Genomic DNA, 15677 nt, shown 5'->3' on the forward strand with positions numbered 1-15677 from the left:
TTGCAAGAATGTAAGAACTATTGTATATATAAGGGCTCCAGGTGGTACAGTCCGGTTCGTTGTCGACGCATAATTGAGAATTCCGGGTTCAAATCCCAGCCGGGACAAAAATAGTTGGGCACATTTCCTTTCCCCTAATGCCTCTGTTCACATGCCAGGGAGTAGGTACTTAGTAGGTTAGCTTGTGGGGTTGCATCCTGGGCGGGGTCAGTAATTCGACCTTGGGGGGGGGGGGGAACCTCAATACAAGCCAAAAAAGTGTGAGAATTATTTTAAACACTATTATTATTATTATTTTTGTTTTTGAGATATATACAAGAGTTGTTACAATCTTGTACAGCCACTAGTACGCGTAGCGTTTCGGGCAGGTCCCTGGAATACGATCCCCGCCGCGAAGAATCCTTGTTACAACCAAGTACACATTTTACTGTTGAGTTGCAGTTAAGGATTTGCGCCCAGTAAATCCTCCCCGGCCAGGATACGAACCCATGACAAAGCGCTCGCGGAACGCCAGGCGAGTGTCTTACCACTGCACCACGGAGACTGCTAATTAATTAATAAAAACACACGCCTATAATAATGAATAAAAATACACGCCTATAATAATGAATAAAAACACACGCCTATAATAATGATTTAAAACACACGCCTATAATAATGATTTAAAATACACGCCTATAATAATGATTTAAAACACACGCCTATCTCCACATGTCTATTGTGTAAAAGTAAAGTTGACGTAAAAACTATAAGTAAAGTTAAAGTTGTGTTCTTCTGCCCGAAACGCTACGCCTGTTAGTGGATGGGTGAAAAAGCATCTCCTGTTGTCAGTCCTACATTTGTGGCTTGTTGAGCTTGAAACCGTTGCTCCTTGTTTGTGTTACATCTGACCTTCTGAAGAAATTGTCCGGACCAACCCCTTATTCTTATTGGCCTTGCCTACTTCACTATTTGACTTGTTATATGATGAGTTTATTGGATACGACTCCTCCCTCTGGCATTCACTTAGCAACCATTCCACTTCTGGTAGTAGCCTTAGTATACATGGCTTAGTTAACTTCTGTGACTCATTTAACCCATAATTAACTAAGACTATGATTATTGTTTACTTAAGAATTAAATTCACACTTCACAAATGTGTGCAGTGTGATTGACAAATGTGTCAATCAATCATCGGGAAGAATGTACGATTGCGAGTTACATGAAAGTAACTAAGCTATAAATAATTGTAATTAATAATAATTGTAAATATTAATTAATACTAAATAATATTATTTAATAAATTAGTCCCTATTCAATGCAGAGTTTTCTTCCAAGCACAGAAACTTCTAAATATAAATACAAGATAATAGATAGATCGATAAATAAATAGACAACTTTCAAATATTGCACCAAGTAATGGCGAGAGGAAAAAACTAGACAGTATACATTACATTTGAAATTAATAATGGATGAATGGTAATAAATTGGTGTATGTTTGTAAGTATACCAGCCAAAGTCCATTTAATAGCAGAATTTAGCCATTTTGTATAAAAACTTTTATATCTCATATTATTAATTATAACAGTAATCGAAAAAAGTCATAGTTTGTATATACAAGAGATGAAACAGAGAGCCATGAGCTAGAGCGATGTGCTGAGTCCATAAGGAGGCCGAGCTGCCAGAAATACCTTCCTGTGATTGGCTGTTGCGGGGAATACCAACACTCTTTTATGAATAAAATTTACACTAAGAAATAGGGCCTTGTGCACAACAACAAGGTTGTTGTGAAAAAGAACAACAATTTTTGTTTTGCACCTGACAGAAATCTCCATCTAACTGAATAATTTACTCGAGTAAGAGGGCAGAGCAGCGTATCATTATTTGTGTCAAGGCAACCCACAATAATGACGTCACAAGTTAGGTAGCCAGCCCATGTTTCTGTAACACTCGTTACATCCTGCAGTATTTAATTATCACTATATTAATACTTTTAAATACTTAACATTTCACTTTTTAGGTAGATTAAAGTTGAAGCAGAATGTCATAAGCAAGGATGGTGTGCTGAATAAAGATGATTTATTAAGTGGATGGAGCCTTTAGCTGATCCCTTCCTGTGATTGGCTGTGGTGAATGTCAACAAAGAATGTGGGCGGAGCTTGGAACCACCTACCCGAGCACAACAACCCACCTTATGGGTTGCTGTTTGGCTATTTATAGTGCGTTGGAAAAAAAAGAGATGGCGCTAGTTGTATTTTGCAGGGTAATTTGTTATAAGTGTAATTTGATGTCAACAGATGGCGTAAGCTGTATCTTATGGCCACTATTGACCAGCCAGTTGATAGTGTTCTCTTCTGCCGACAGATGGCATCAGCTGTGTTATTATTACTTCCGAATTCCCTTTAAATACTGATCTACAAATCCCTTGGCTTATGATAAGGTTTTATACCATTTATGATAAGTATTAGATAACTGGAGTTCCGCAATTACTTTTATTTATCAACTGTTCAGGATATCGTCATATAATGTCTGGTTAGGACGTACTGCTCTCGATTGATGAAGATTAAGCCATCCAAGAGGTGGCACGGGCATGAATAGCCCGTAAATACTGCTCTCGTAATATTATTCAGGGGGTGGGGGGTGGGAGAACTATCAAGTGAAAGCGCCAAGCCATTACGACTATATAGCACTCGGAAGGGATCAGGATACGGATTTGGGATGGAACGGGGGAAAGAAATGGTGCCCAACCTCTTGGGCGGTCGGGGATTGAACGCGGACCTGTAGGAAACGAGACTGTCGCTCTACCGTCCAGCCCAAGTGGTTAAGCGTAATATTATTAAAACAACAATTTATGCTTATAATAACAGCATTTCACACTAAAAATACTTGGATATATTGAAATTTGGTAGTGAATTCGAATCTAGGAATCTCCTATGACTAAACTGAACTTTTTAATCATTTTTATGTACTTACAACTCATTATTAAATTATTAAGTACTTACTATAATAATTAAATAAATTATTTTATTTAATATTTAAATTAAATGATAAAATAATAGGTAATAATAAATCATTGAGTAGGAGGACAGGCAGCCAGTGTATATATACATGTTAGGCTTATACCAAGGTCCCAAAAAGGTCCCACAAAGGTGCCAAATTAAAGACTGGGTGCTGCCGGGGCGGGCCCAAGGGTTGCTGGCGGCCCTGGCCAGGCTGAACTTCCGCGTCCTTATAATCACCAGTCAGGCGCAGACAGTCGCAGTGAGAGGGTGTGTTAGCCGGAGCTCCTGAGTGTAGTTATATTATCATAGCAATATGGAAATTGTAGTGAAGGAACTGATGAATCTAGTTGGAGTCCTGAGGACAGAGTTGGATTCCCTACGGGAGGAGGTACGACACCTTACCTACCTTGAGGTGCTTCCGGGGCTTAGCGTCCCCGCGGCCCGGTCGTTGACCAGGCCTCCTGGTTGCCGGACTGATCAATCAGGCTGTTGGACGCGGCTGCTCGCAGCCTGACGTATGAGTCACAGCCTGGTTGATCAGGTATCCTTTGGAGGTGCTTATCCAGTTCTCTCTTGAACACTGTGAGGGGTCGGCTACTTATGCCCCTTACGACAGCTGAAACAACTTCGAGAAGAAACGGAGGAGGAGATCAGTACTAAAAAGACCTCGTCTTGGAAAGTCGTAAAGGACAGGGGCCTTAAGAAGACCTTGATAAAGCCGCCTACAGACATCCTAAGGACTTCTCATTCATTTGCCGTATTGGAGGACGAGTGATGTGGTGATACTGCGGGTAACGCAAAAGGGAAAGCAACAAAGAGCAATGAAGCGCAGGCTCCTCAGAGAGTATAGGAAGTACCTAAGCGAATTTTAGTTGTGGGAGATTCCCAAGTAAGGTATTTGGATAGAACGTTTTGTGCTAGAGATAGGGGGAACAGGTTAAGGGTTTGCTATCCGGGAACTGGTATTGGTGATACTATAAACAACATGAATGATATTATGGCTGGAAATGGGAACAATCCCATTATTTGCATTAGCGCGGGAGGAAATGATGTTGGTCGAGTTAGCAGTGAGGAACTGATTCAGAGGTATAGAACAGCCATAGAATTAGTTAGAAGCAAGGGAGGAATCCCGATCTTATGTGGCATTCTTTCAAGAAAGAGCGTTGGGAATGAATGGATGTCGAGGGCACTTGGTGTCAATTGCCGGCTGGAAAGATATTGCAAATCAAATGCAATATCTTTCATAGACAACTGGGAGCACTTCTATGGAAGAAGTGAAATGTATGCTCGTGATGGGGTGCATCTATCGAGGGCTGGGGTTGTTACTGTTGCAAACTCGTTGGAACCAGTGGTTAGAGGCATTTGTTTGGGTTTAAACTGTTAGTAGAGAGTGGTATGGGAATTAATAGGGAGGAAGGAGGCAATAAAAGTATTTGTTTGTTGGAGAAACAAATTGGCAAAATGATCAGGGAAAGAGCAGGGCCTCAAAATAACAATTCGTTTAGGGTATATTACACTAACAGTAGAAGTCTAAGGAACAAAATAAACGAGTTAAATGCTCTTGTCTGTACAGAAAAAATAGATATTATTGCACTTACCGAAACGTGGATGAATGTAGAAAATAGAGAACTATTAACTGAATATCAAATAAATGGATTTAAACTATTTCACACAGATAGATATATTAGACGAGGAGGGGGAGTAGCCATATATGTTAGGGACAATTTGAAATGTAGTCTCAAAGAGGGAATCAAAACTGAGCTACACACAGAAACTATTTGGATAGAATTAAACGAAAAAGCAAATAATATTATAATAGGAGTTATATATAGACCACCAAATTTAGACAGAATGGAAGCAAAGTATCAATGGGATGAAATATCTAGAGCATCTAGATCTAACAGTATTTATGTCATGGGTGACTTTAATTTTAGTGGAATAAACTGGTTGAACAAAACAGGGAATAATGAAGCAGAAAATTTTCTAGAATTAATTGACGATTGCTTTCTTACGCAACACATTAAGGAGCCAACGTGGGGAAGTAATTTTTTAGATTTAGTGTTAACTAACAGGGAAACACAAATTAAGGACATCGAAATAGAGAGTGAGCTAGGGAACAGTGATAATAAAGAAATCACATTTAGCATAGAATGGAATAGATCTGTAGGAGAAATTTCTGTTAAAGTGCCATGATTTTCGAAAAGCTGATTTCAACAGCCTAAGAAATTTTTGGGGTAAAATAGATTGAAATTTTTTGCCCAAACCCTCCTGCAGTTTTCAAAATATCTGAAATGTCGGAAATTTGACTCCTGAGCGTGTTTTTTTAGCCGAATTCTGACACTCTGCACCTATTTTCATTTTCAAATTACGACTTTATATACCGAAAATATGGCAATTACTGAAAACAGCGATGGGTCATACTTTGCCCAAACCCCTTTGCAGTTTTCAAAATATCTGAAATTTGACTCCCGAGCGTGATTTTTGAACCGAATACTGACTCTCTGCACCTATTTTCATTTTCAAATTACGATTTTTTTTACCGAAAATATGCCAATTACTGAAAACGGCGATGGGTCATATCTTGCCCAAACCCCCCAGCAGTTTTCAAAATATCTGAAATGTCGGAAATTTGTCTCCTGAGCGTGATTTTCGAGTCGAATTCTGACTCTCTGCACCTATTTTCATTCTAAAATTACGACTTTTTATACCGAAAATATGCCAATTACGGAAAACTGCGATAGATCATATTTTGCCCAAACCCCCCAGCAGTTTTCAAAATATCTGAAATGTCGGAAATTTGTCTCCTGAGCGTGATTTTCGAGTCAAATTCTGACTCTCTGCACCTATTTTCATTCTAAAATTACGACTTTTTATACCGAAAATATGCCAATTACGGAAAACTGCGATAGATCATATTTTGCCCAAACCCCCCTGCAGTTTTCAAAATATCTAATATGTCGGAAATTTGACTCCTGAGAGTGATTTTTGAACCGAATTCTGACTCTCTGCACCTATTTTCATTTTCAAATTACGACTTTTTATCCGAAAATATGCCAATTACTGAAAACGGCGATGGGTCATATTTTGCCCAAACCCCCCTGTAGTTTTCAAAATATCTAAAATGTCGGAAATTGGACTCCTAAGCGTGTTTTTTGAGCCGAATTCTGACTCTCTGCACCTGTTTTCATTTGCAAGTTACGACTTTTTATACTGAAAATATGCCAATTACTGAAAACGGCGATGGGTCATATTTTGCCCAAACCCCCCAGTAGTTTTCAAAATATCTGAATTATCGGAAATTTGACTCCTGAGCGTGATTTTTGAGCCGAATTCTGACTTTCTGCACCTATTTTCATTTTCAAGTTACTATTTTCTATACCGAAAATATCCCAATCACTGTAAACCGCGATGGGTCACATTTTGCCCAAACCCCCCTGTAGTTTTCAATATATCTAAAATGTCGGAAATTTGACGTCTAAGCGTGATTTCTGAGCCGAATTCTGACTCTCTGCACCTATTTTCATTTTCAAATTACGACTTTTTATACCGAAAATATGCCAATTACTGAAAACGGCGATGGGTCATATATTGCCCAAACCCCCCTGCAGTTTTCAAAATATCTGAAAAGTCGGAACTACCTATAAGTACTACCTAATTAACTCCATGTACCTACCTTACCCCTAAATGTCAACCCATGTCTCACCATTTTTTAAACAATGCTGTTTGTTGACCAACTTTGCATATTGGCTATTTTCTACCAATGTTCCCCCTTTTTTATCTTTTATTTTTTTCTTTCAATGCAATTTATACTTTAAGCTCAATTAATATTAAGTTGTAGTCTAAGTGGGTTTTTTTTCCACCTCACCTTGCCCGAAACACTCTTGGGGATGTTTATTTGGTATGATTCCGGGTGTATTTTTTTGGTAAGGGTCTGGGTGTGTTTATTGCTAGGGCTCCTGGTGTATTTTTGTATAGGTCTCGTGTGTTTGTTTGCTAGGCTCTGGGTACCCAAATGTTTCAGCTCTGGATAAACAACTGGTCACGTTCCGGTTACACCTAACCCACCGCTACCTCTCTCTCCGTCTGTCTCTCTGTTTAGGAAAATAAAATTGTGATTGTTTTTAATTAAAAAGTTACCTCATTGCTTCATAGCTTCCAGAAGTTGGTAGAGCCAACCGGTATGATGCGGCGGTAAGAGGAGAGAAAGCAGTACAGTATTAGTTTTAGTTAGTTTAGTTCATTTATTATGCACCCCATACCCATCTTGTGGGCGGTAGTGGAAAGGGTTACAGAAGCACATAATGGGCTCAGGGACTGAACTCTACAATTCATTTAGCTAAGCAAGTTACAATCTTGATGAGCTAATTACACAATTCAGTATAAGTCGTCACATCATAAATGGGTTCGAGATCGACCATAAGTACAGTTTCTAAATTACGCAACTGACATATGTGGAGAGCTAAATAAATAAATAAATAAATAAATAAATAAATAAATAAATAATTAGTGTACGTAAATAAATAAGTTAGTGTCACAATTGTTATGTTTGTCCTGCACACCGCCCCCCATCCAGTGGGCAGCGGTGGATAGGTTACAATCACTCAGTTACTACCTAGAGTTAGCAACCTGGGGATATTTGGCTAAAATTTCTGGTAGCAGATCATTTTGAATGAAATATTGACACATCGCTGGAACATTGGTTATATAATTGTCTCTAAATTCACGTATCTTTTCACACTCATCACATAGTGACGGAGGGTGTGCGAATAATTTTGTTGACAGTTTACATTTGGTCAGGTCTACATCAGCAGATAATGAGAATTCCCAGAGATACTTGTACCATCATTGTTTGTATCACACCGTGTATGTATGTACTTTACCTAAATATACATTTGAATTTGAATTTGAACCGAGTCTAAGCCGAGCAGTAGTAACATTTAGAAGTCTGCTGATTTGTCCGAAACTGCGAAGTTTCAAACATTTCCGGAACAAGTGCTTCACTGACGAATTTTGTTCGAACCACAACGCTGTAAATGCTTCACCCACGTACTACAAATACAAATAATCGCCAACAGAACCTAAACACCTAACCTTAGCTAACCTATGCTTATATATATGCACAATATGCTAATATATTATAATATTAATTTATATTTGAGAAAATTCGCGTTTTGAGTGAACAGCATGTTAAAATTTATGAATGCGTCTGTGGGGGTCGACCGCTGGATGTAATGGACTTGAGTCGAGGACAGGTTGTAACTGGGCTCCAATCCTTAACTGTAGCCTCTGTTCACTCAGCAGTGACAGGGTAACTGGTTGTTAAACGATTTGGCGGGTCGTATTGCGGGGAAGAAAATGCGATTAAGGACTTGGCCAAAACGCTATTTATTTATTTATTTATTTATTTATTTATTTATTTATTTATATATATACAAGAAGGTACATTGGGTTAGTGAGAATACATTGGATAGTACAGTATTAACATTCTTGTAAAGCCACTAGTACGCACAGCGTTTCGGGCTGCGTGCTAGTTGCTTTGCAAGAATGTAAGAACTATTGTATATATAAGGGCTCCAGGTGGTACAGTCCGGTTCGTTGTCGACGCATAATTGAGAATTCCGGGTTCAAATCCCAGCCGGGACAAAAATAGTTGGGCACATTTCCTTTCCCCTAATGCCTCTGTTCACATGCCAGGGAGTAGGTACTTAGTAGGTTAGCTTGTGGGGTTGCATCCTGGGCGGGGTCAGTAATTCGACCTTGGGGGGGGGGGGGGAACCTCAATACAAGCCAAAAAAGTGTGAGAATTATTTTAAACACTATTATTATTATTATTTTTGAGATATATACAAGAGTTGTTACAATCTTGTACAGCCACTAGTACGCGTAGCGTTTCGGGCAGGTCCCTGGAATACGATCCCCGCCGCGAAGAATCCTTGTTACAACCAAGTACACATTTTACTGTTGAGTTGCAGTTAAGGATTTGCGCCCAGTAAATCCTCCCCGGCCAGGATACGAACCCATGACAAAGCGCTCGCGGAACGCCAGGCGAGTGTCTTACCACTGCACCACGGAGACTGCTAATTAATTAATAAAAACACACGCCTATAATAATGAATAAAAATACACGCCTATAATAATGAATAAAAACACACGCCTATAATAATGATTTAAAACACACGCCTATAATAATGATTTAAAATACACGCCTATAATAATGATTTAAAACACACGCCTATCTCCACATGTCTATTGTGTAAAAGTAAAGTTGACGTAAAAACTATAAGTAAAGTTAAAGTTGTGTTCTTCTGCCCGAAACGCTACGCCTGTTAGTGGATGGGTGAAAAAGCATCTCCTGTTGTCAGTCCTACATTTGTGGCTTGTTGAGCTTGAAACCGTTGCTCCTTGTTTGTGTTACATCTGACCTTCTGAAGAAATTGTCCGGACCAACCCCTTATTCTTATTGGCCTTGCCTACTTCACTATTTGACTTGTTATATGATGAGTTTATTGGATACGACTCCTCCCTCTGGCATTCACTTAGCAACCATTCCACTTCTGGTAGTAGCCTTAGTATACATGGCTTAGTTAACTTCTGTGACTCATTTAACCCATAATTAACTAAGACTATGATTATTGTTTACTTAAGAATTAAATTCACACTTCACAAATGTGTGCAGTGTGATTGACAAATGTGTCAATCAATCATCGGGAAGAATGTACGATTGCGAGTTACATGAAAGTAACTAAGCTATAAATAATTGTAATTAATAATAATTGTAAATATTAATTAATACTAAATAATATTATTTAATAAATTAGTCCCTATTCAATGCAGAGTTTTCTTCCAAGCACAGAAACTTGTAAATATAAATACAAGATAATAGATAGATCGATAAATAAATAGACAACTTTCAAATATTGCACCAAGTAATGGCGAGAGGAAAAAAACTAGACAGTATACATTACATTTGAAATTAATAATGGATGAATGGTAATAAATTGGTGTATGTTTGTAAGTATACCAGCAAAGTCCATTTAATAGCAGAATTTAGCCATTTTGTATAAAAACTTTTATATCTCATATTATTAATTATAACAGTAATCGAAAAAAGTCATAGTTTGTATATACAAGAGATGAAACAGAGAGCCATGAGCTAGAGCGATGTGCTGAGTCCATAAGGAGGCCGAGCTTCCAGAAATACCTTCCTGTGATTGGCTGTTGCGGGGAATACCAACACTCTTTTATGAATAAAATTTACACTAAGAAATAGGGCCTTGTGCACAACAACAAGGTTGTTGTGAAAAAGAACAACAATTTTTGTTTTGCACCTGACAGAAATCTCCATCTAACTGAATAATTTACTCGAGTAAGAGGGCAGAGCAGCGTATCATTATTTGTGTCAAGGCAACCCACAATAATAACGTCCCAAGTTAGGTAGCCAGCCCATGTTTCTGTAACACCCGTTACATCCTGCAGTATTTAATTATCACTATATTAATACTTTTAAATACTTAACATTTCACTTTTTAGGTAGATTATTTAATTATCACGTTATTAACACTTTAAATAATTAACACTTCACTTTTCTGGGTAAATTAAAGTTATACTATAGCTGATCCCTTCCTGTGATTGGCTGTTGTGTGAATGTCAACAAAGAGTATCTACCAATGATATGCCATTTATTATGCACCCCATACCATCTTGTGGGCGGAGCTTGGAACCTCCTACCCGAGCACAACAACCCACCTTATGGGTTGCTGTTTGGCTATTTATAGTGCGTTGGAAAAGCAACAGATGGCGTTAGTTGTATTTTGTATGGTAATTTGTTATAAGTGTAATTTGATGTCAACCGATGGCGTATGTTGTATCTTATGGCCACTGTTGACCTGCCAGTTGATAGTGTTCTCTTCTGCCGACAGATGGCATCAGCTGTGTTATTATTATTTTAATAATATTATTACATTAATAATAATGTATTATTATTACTTTAAACACTGATCTATACGTCTGGTAGCTTATAATAAGGTTTTATACCATGCTGGTATTAGGTAACTAGAATTCTGCAATTACTTTTTTTTTTATCTACTGTTGAGGACATGTAAAACAAATGTAAGATTTTGAGGCTGAGTAACGAAGATAGTTACAAGACACGAGCCAGATGGTGTTGAGATTGCAAAAGGGATTATGATATGAACTTAAGCCAAAAAATCAATGCATAAATGTTCGCAAATATGAGACTGGGATTTATTTCTCGAAAAGTTAGCAATAAAATACGCTTCTAGTTCTTTATTTTTAAAATTCAGACCAGGGATTCTGTCTAACGAAGCTGCAAGCTAAAACACCGTTATCCTATAATGTTCATCTGTAACTTGACCCTAAATACTCGTTTATTAAACGAATTTATTGGTAGAGTTCATTAGGAATCAACTTTTTTGAAGGCAGAGTTTCCAACAAATACCTTCCTGTGATTGGCTGTTGCGGGGATTGCCAACGCTTATATGAATAAAATGCAAAATAAGAAATACATTCTTTTGCTCAATAACCTTGTTGTTGTTGTTGTACAAAAGAACAACAATTTCTGTTTTATACAAGACAGAAATTTCCATCTAACTGAATAATGTAGACCAATAAGAGGGCGGAGGCATTGTATCGCCGATATTATTTGTGTGAGGCAACTCCCACTGATGACGTCACAAGTTAGGTAGCCAGCCCATGTTTCTGTAACACTCGTTACATCCTGCAGTATTTAATTATCACTATATTAATACTTTTAAATACTTAACATTTCACTTTTTAGGTAGATTAAAGTTGAAGTAGAATGTCATAAGCAAGGATGGTGTGCTGAATAAAGATGATTTATTAAGTGGATGGAGCCTTTAGCTGATCCCTTCCTGTGATTGGCTGTGGTGAATGTCAACAAAGAATGTGGGCGGAGCTTGGAACTTCCTACCCGAGCACAACAACCCACCTTATGGGTTGCTGTTTGGCTATTTATAGTGCGTTGGAAAAAAAAGAGATGGCGCTAGTTGTATTTTGCAGGGTAATTTGTTATAAGTGTAATTTGATGTCAACAGATGGCGTAAGCTGTATCTTATGGCCACTATTGACCAGCCAGTTGATAGTGTTCTCTTCTGCCGACAGATGGCATGAGCTGTGTTATTATTACTTCCGAATTCCCTTTAAATACTGATCTACAAATACCTTGGCTTATGATAAGGTTTTATACCATTTATGATAAGTATTAGATAACTGGAGTTCCGCAATTGCTTTTATTTATCAACTGTTCAGGATATTATCATATAATGTCTGGTTAGGACGTACTGCTCTCGATTGATGAAGATTAAGCCATCCAAGAGGTGGCACGGGCATGAATAGCCCGTAAATACTGCTCTCGTAATATTATTCAGGAGGGGTGGGGGAACTATCAAGTGAAAGCGCCAAGCCATTACGACTATATAGCACTCGGAAGGGATCAGGATACAGATTTGGGATGGAACGGGGGAAAGGAATGGTGCCCAACCTCTTGGGCGGTCGGGGATTGAACGCGGACCTGTAGGAAACGAGACTGTCGCTCTACCGTCCAGCCCAAGTGGTTAAGCGTAATATTATTAAAACAACAATTTATGCATATAATAACAGCATTTCACACTAAAAATACTTGGATATATTGAAATTTGGAAGTGAATTCGAATCTAGGAATCTCCTATGACTAAACTGTACTTTTTAATCATTTTTATGTACTTACTACTCATTATTAAATTATTAAGTACTTACTATAATAATTAAATAAATTATTTGATTTAATATTTAAATTAAATGATAAAATAATAGATAATAATAAATCATTGTGTAAGGGGGACAGGCAGCAAGTGTGTATGTATACATGTTAAGTTTATACCAAGGTGCCACAAAGGTGCAAAAATTAAAGACTGGGTGCTGCCGGGGCGGGCCCAAGGGCTGCTGGCGGCCCTGGCCAGGCTGAACCTTCCGCGCCCTTATAATCACCATTGTTTAATAATCTTCACAGGGAGAAACAACTGTAAATATAGGAATAGTTTATTACAACATACACGGTAAAGAAAACAGCTCGGAAACTAAGGAAATAAAGCTGCCGAAAAAACATTAAAGTCCACTTCAAGTTCAAGTATGTTTATTGAGACAATAAAAAAATACATCTCAAAGGGATAGAGTAGCTTAGGCTATTTCTACCCCCCCTCTACTTCAAGTCCCTCAAGGGGCGCACAAATTCAGTGAGTACAAATACACAAATCACAATACAAGAATCCCATTTAACATAGCAGGTTAAAATAGGAAGCACAGCATATAAGTGTTACAAGTGAGTTACAAGGGAACAAGTGATATATATATATATATATATATATATATATATATATATATATATATATATATATATATATATATATATAATATATATATATAAAAATATATATATATAAATATATATATATATTTTTTATATATTATATAAAAATATATATATATATATATATATATATATATATATATATATATATATATATATATATATATGTCGTACCTAGTAGCCAGAACTCACTTCTCAGCCTACTATTCAAGGCCCGATTTGCCTAATAAGCCAAGTTTTCCTGAATTAATATATTTACTATAATTTTTTTCTTATGAAATGATAAAGCTACCCTTTTCACTATGTATGAGGTCAATTTTTTTTTATTGGAGTTAAAATTAACGTAGATATATGACCGAACCTAACCAACCCTACCTAACCTAACCTAACCTATATATCTAGGTAAGGTTAGGTTAGGTAGCCAAAAAAAGCTAGGTTAGGTTAGGTTAGGTAGGTTAGGTAGACGAAAAAACATTAATTCATGAAAACTTGGCTTATTAGGCAAATCGGGCCTTGCATAGTAGGCTGAGAAGTGAGTTCTGGCTACTAGGTACGACATATATATATATATATATATATATATATATATGTCGTACCTAATAGCCAGAACTCACTTCTCAGCCTACTATGCAAGGCCTGATTTGCCTAATAAGCCTAGTTTTCATGAATTAATGTTTTTTCGACAACCTAACCTACCTAACCTAACCTAACCTAACGTTTTCGGCTACCTAACCTAACCTAACCTATAGAGATAGGTTAGGTTAGGTTAGGTAGGGTTGGTTAGGTTCGGTCATATATCTACGTTAATTTTAACTCCAATAAAAATAAAATTGACCTCATACATAATGAAATGGGTAGCTTTATCATTTCATAAGAAAAAAAATAGAGAAAATATATTAATTCAGTAAAACTTGGCTTATTAGGCAAATCGGGCCTCGCATAGTAGGCTGAGAAGTGAGTTCTGGCTACTAGGTACGACATATATATATATATATATATATATATATATATATATATATATATATATATATATATATATATATATATATGTAGTCGAAAAAACATTTATTCATGAAAACTTGGCTTATTAGGCAAATCGGGCCTTGCATAGTAGGCTGAGAAGTGAGTTCTGGCTACTAGGTACGACATATATATATATATATATATATATATATATATATATATATATATATATATATATATATATATATATATATATATATGTCGTACCTAGTAGCCAGAACGCACTTCTCTGCCTGCTATTCAAGGCCCGATTTGCCTAATAAGCCAAGTTTTCATGAATTAATTGTTTTTCGACTACCTAACCTACCTAACCTAACCTAATCTAACTTTTTCGGCCACCTAACCTAACCTAACCTATAAAGATAGGTTAGGTTAGGTTAGGTAGGGTTGGTTAGGTTCGGTCATATATCTACTTTAATTTTAACTCCAATAAAAAAAATTGACCTCATACATAATGAAATGGGTAGCTTTATCGTTTCATCAGAAAAAAATTAGAGAAAATATATTAATTCAGGAAAACTTGGCTTATTAGGCAAATCGGGCCTTGAATAGTAGGCTGAGAAGTGCGTTCTGGCTACTAGGTACGACATATATATATATATATATATATATATATATATATATATATATATATATATATATATATATATATATATATATATATATGTTGTGCAAATTATGTGCAAATTATGCACGTTATGCATATTATGCAAATTATGCAAGTTATGCAAATTTGCACGTTGTGCAAATTATATAAATAAGTGTAATACACTCTATAGTAAATCACTTCTTTTCTTCACCTTAAAAGTACGAAAATGTGTTTTGGAGAACTCCTATTTCAATTAAGCCCTGATGCTAAGAAAATAGTTAAGAGGGATAGAAGCCCTAAACCAGAAAATAATAAATACAGAATATGCGGTCATATTCAATGAAACATGTTTGAAAGAAAACCTGCTGCCAGTATACACCAATATATATATATATATATATATATATATATATATATATATATATATATATATATATATATATATATATATATATATATATATATATATATATATATATATAATATATATTATATATATTATATATATATATATATATATATATATATATATAATATATATATATATATATATATATATATATATATATATATATATATATATATATATATATATATATATATATATATATATATATATATATATATATATATATGTGTGTGTGTGTGTGTATGTGCAGAAATAGTATTAATGAAAGAATTAACATCGTGTAGTGTACTC

The sequence above is a fragment of the Procambarus clarkii genome, chromosome 62 (assembly GCF_040958095.1).
Source record: "Procambarus clarkii isolate CNS0578487 chromosome 62, FALCON_Pclarkii_2.0, whole genome shotgun sequence".
Lineage (NCBI taxonomy): Eukaryota > Metazoa > Arthropoda > Malacostraca > Decapoda > Cambaridae > Procambarus > Procambarus clarkii.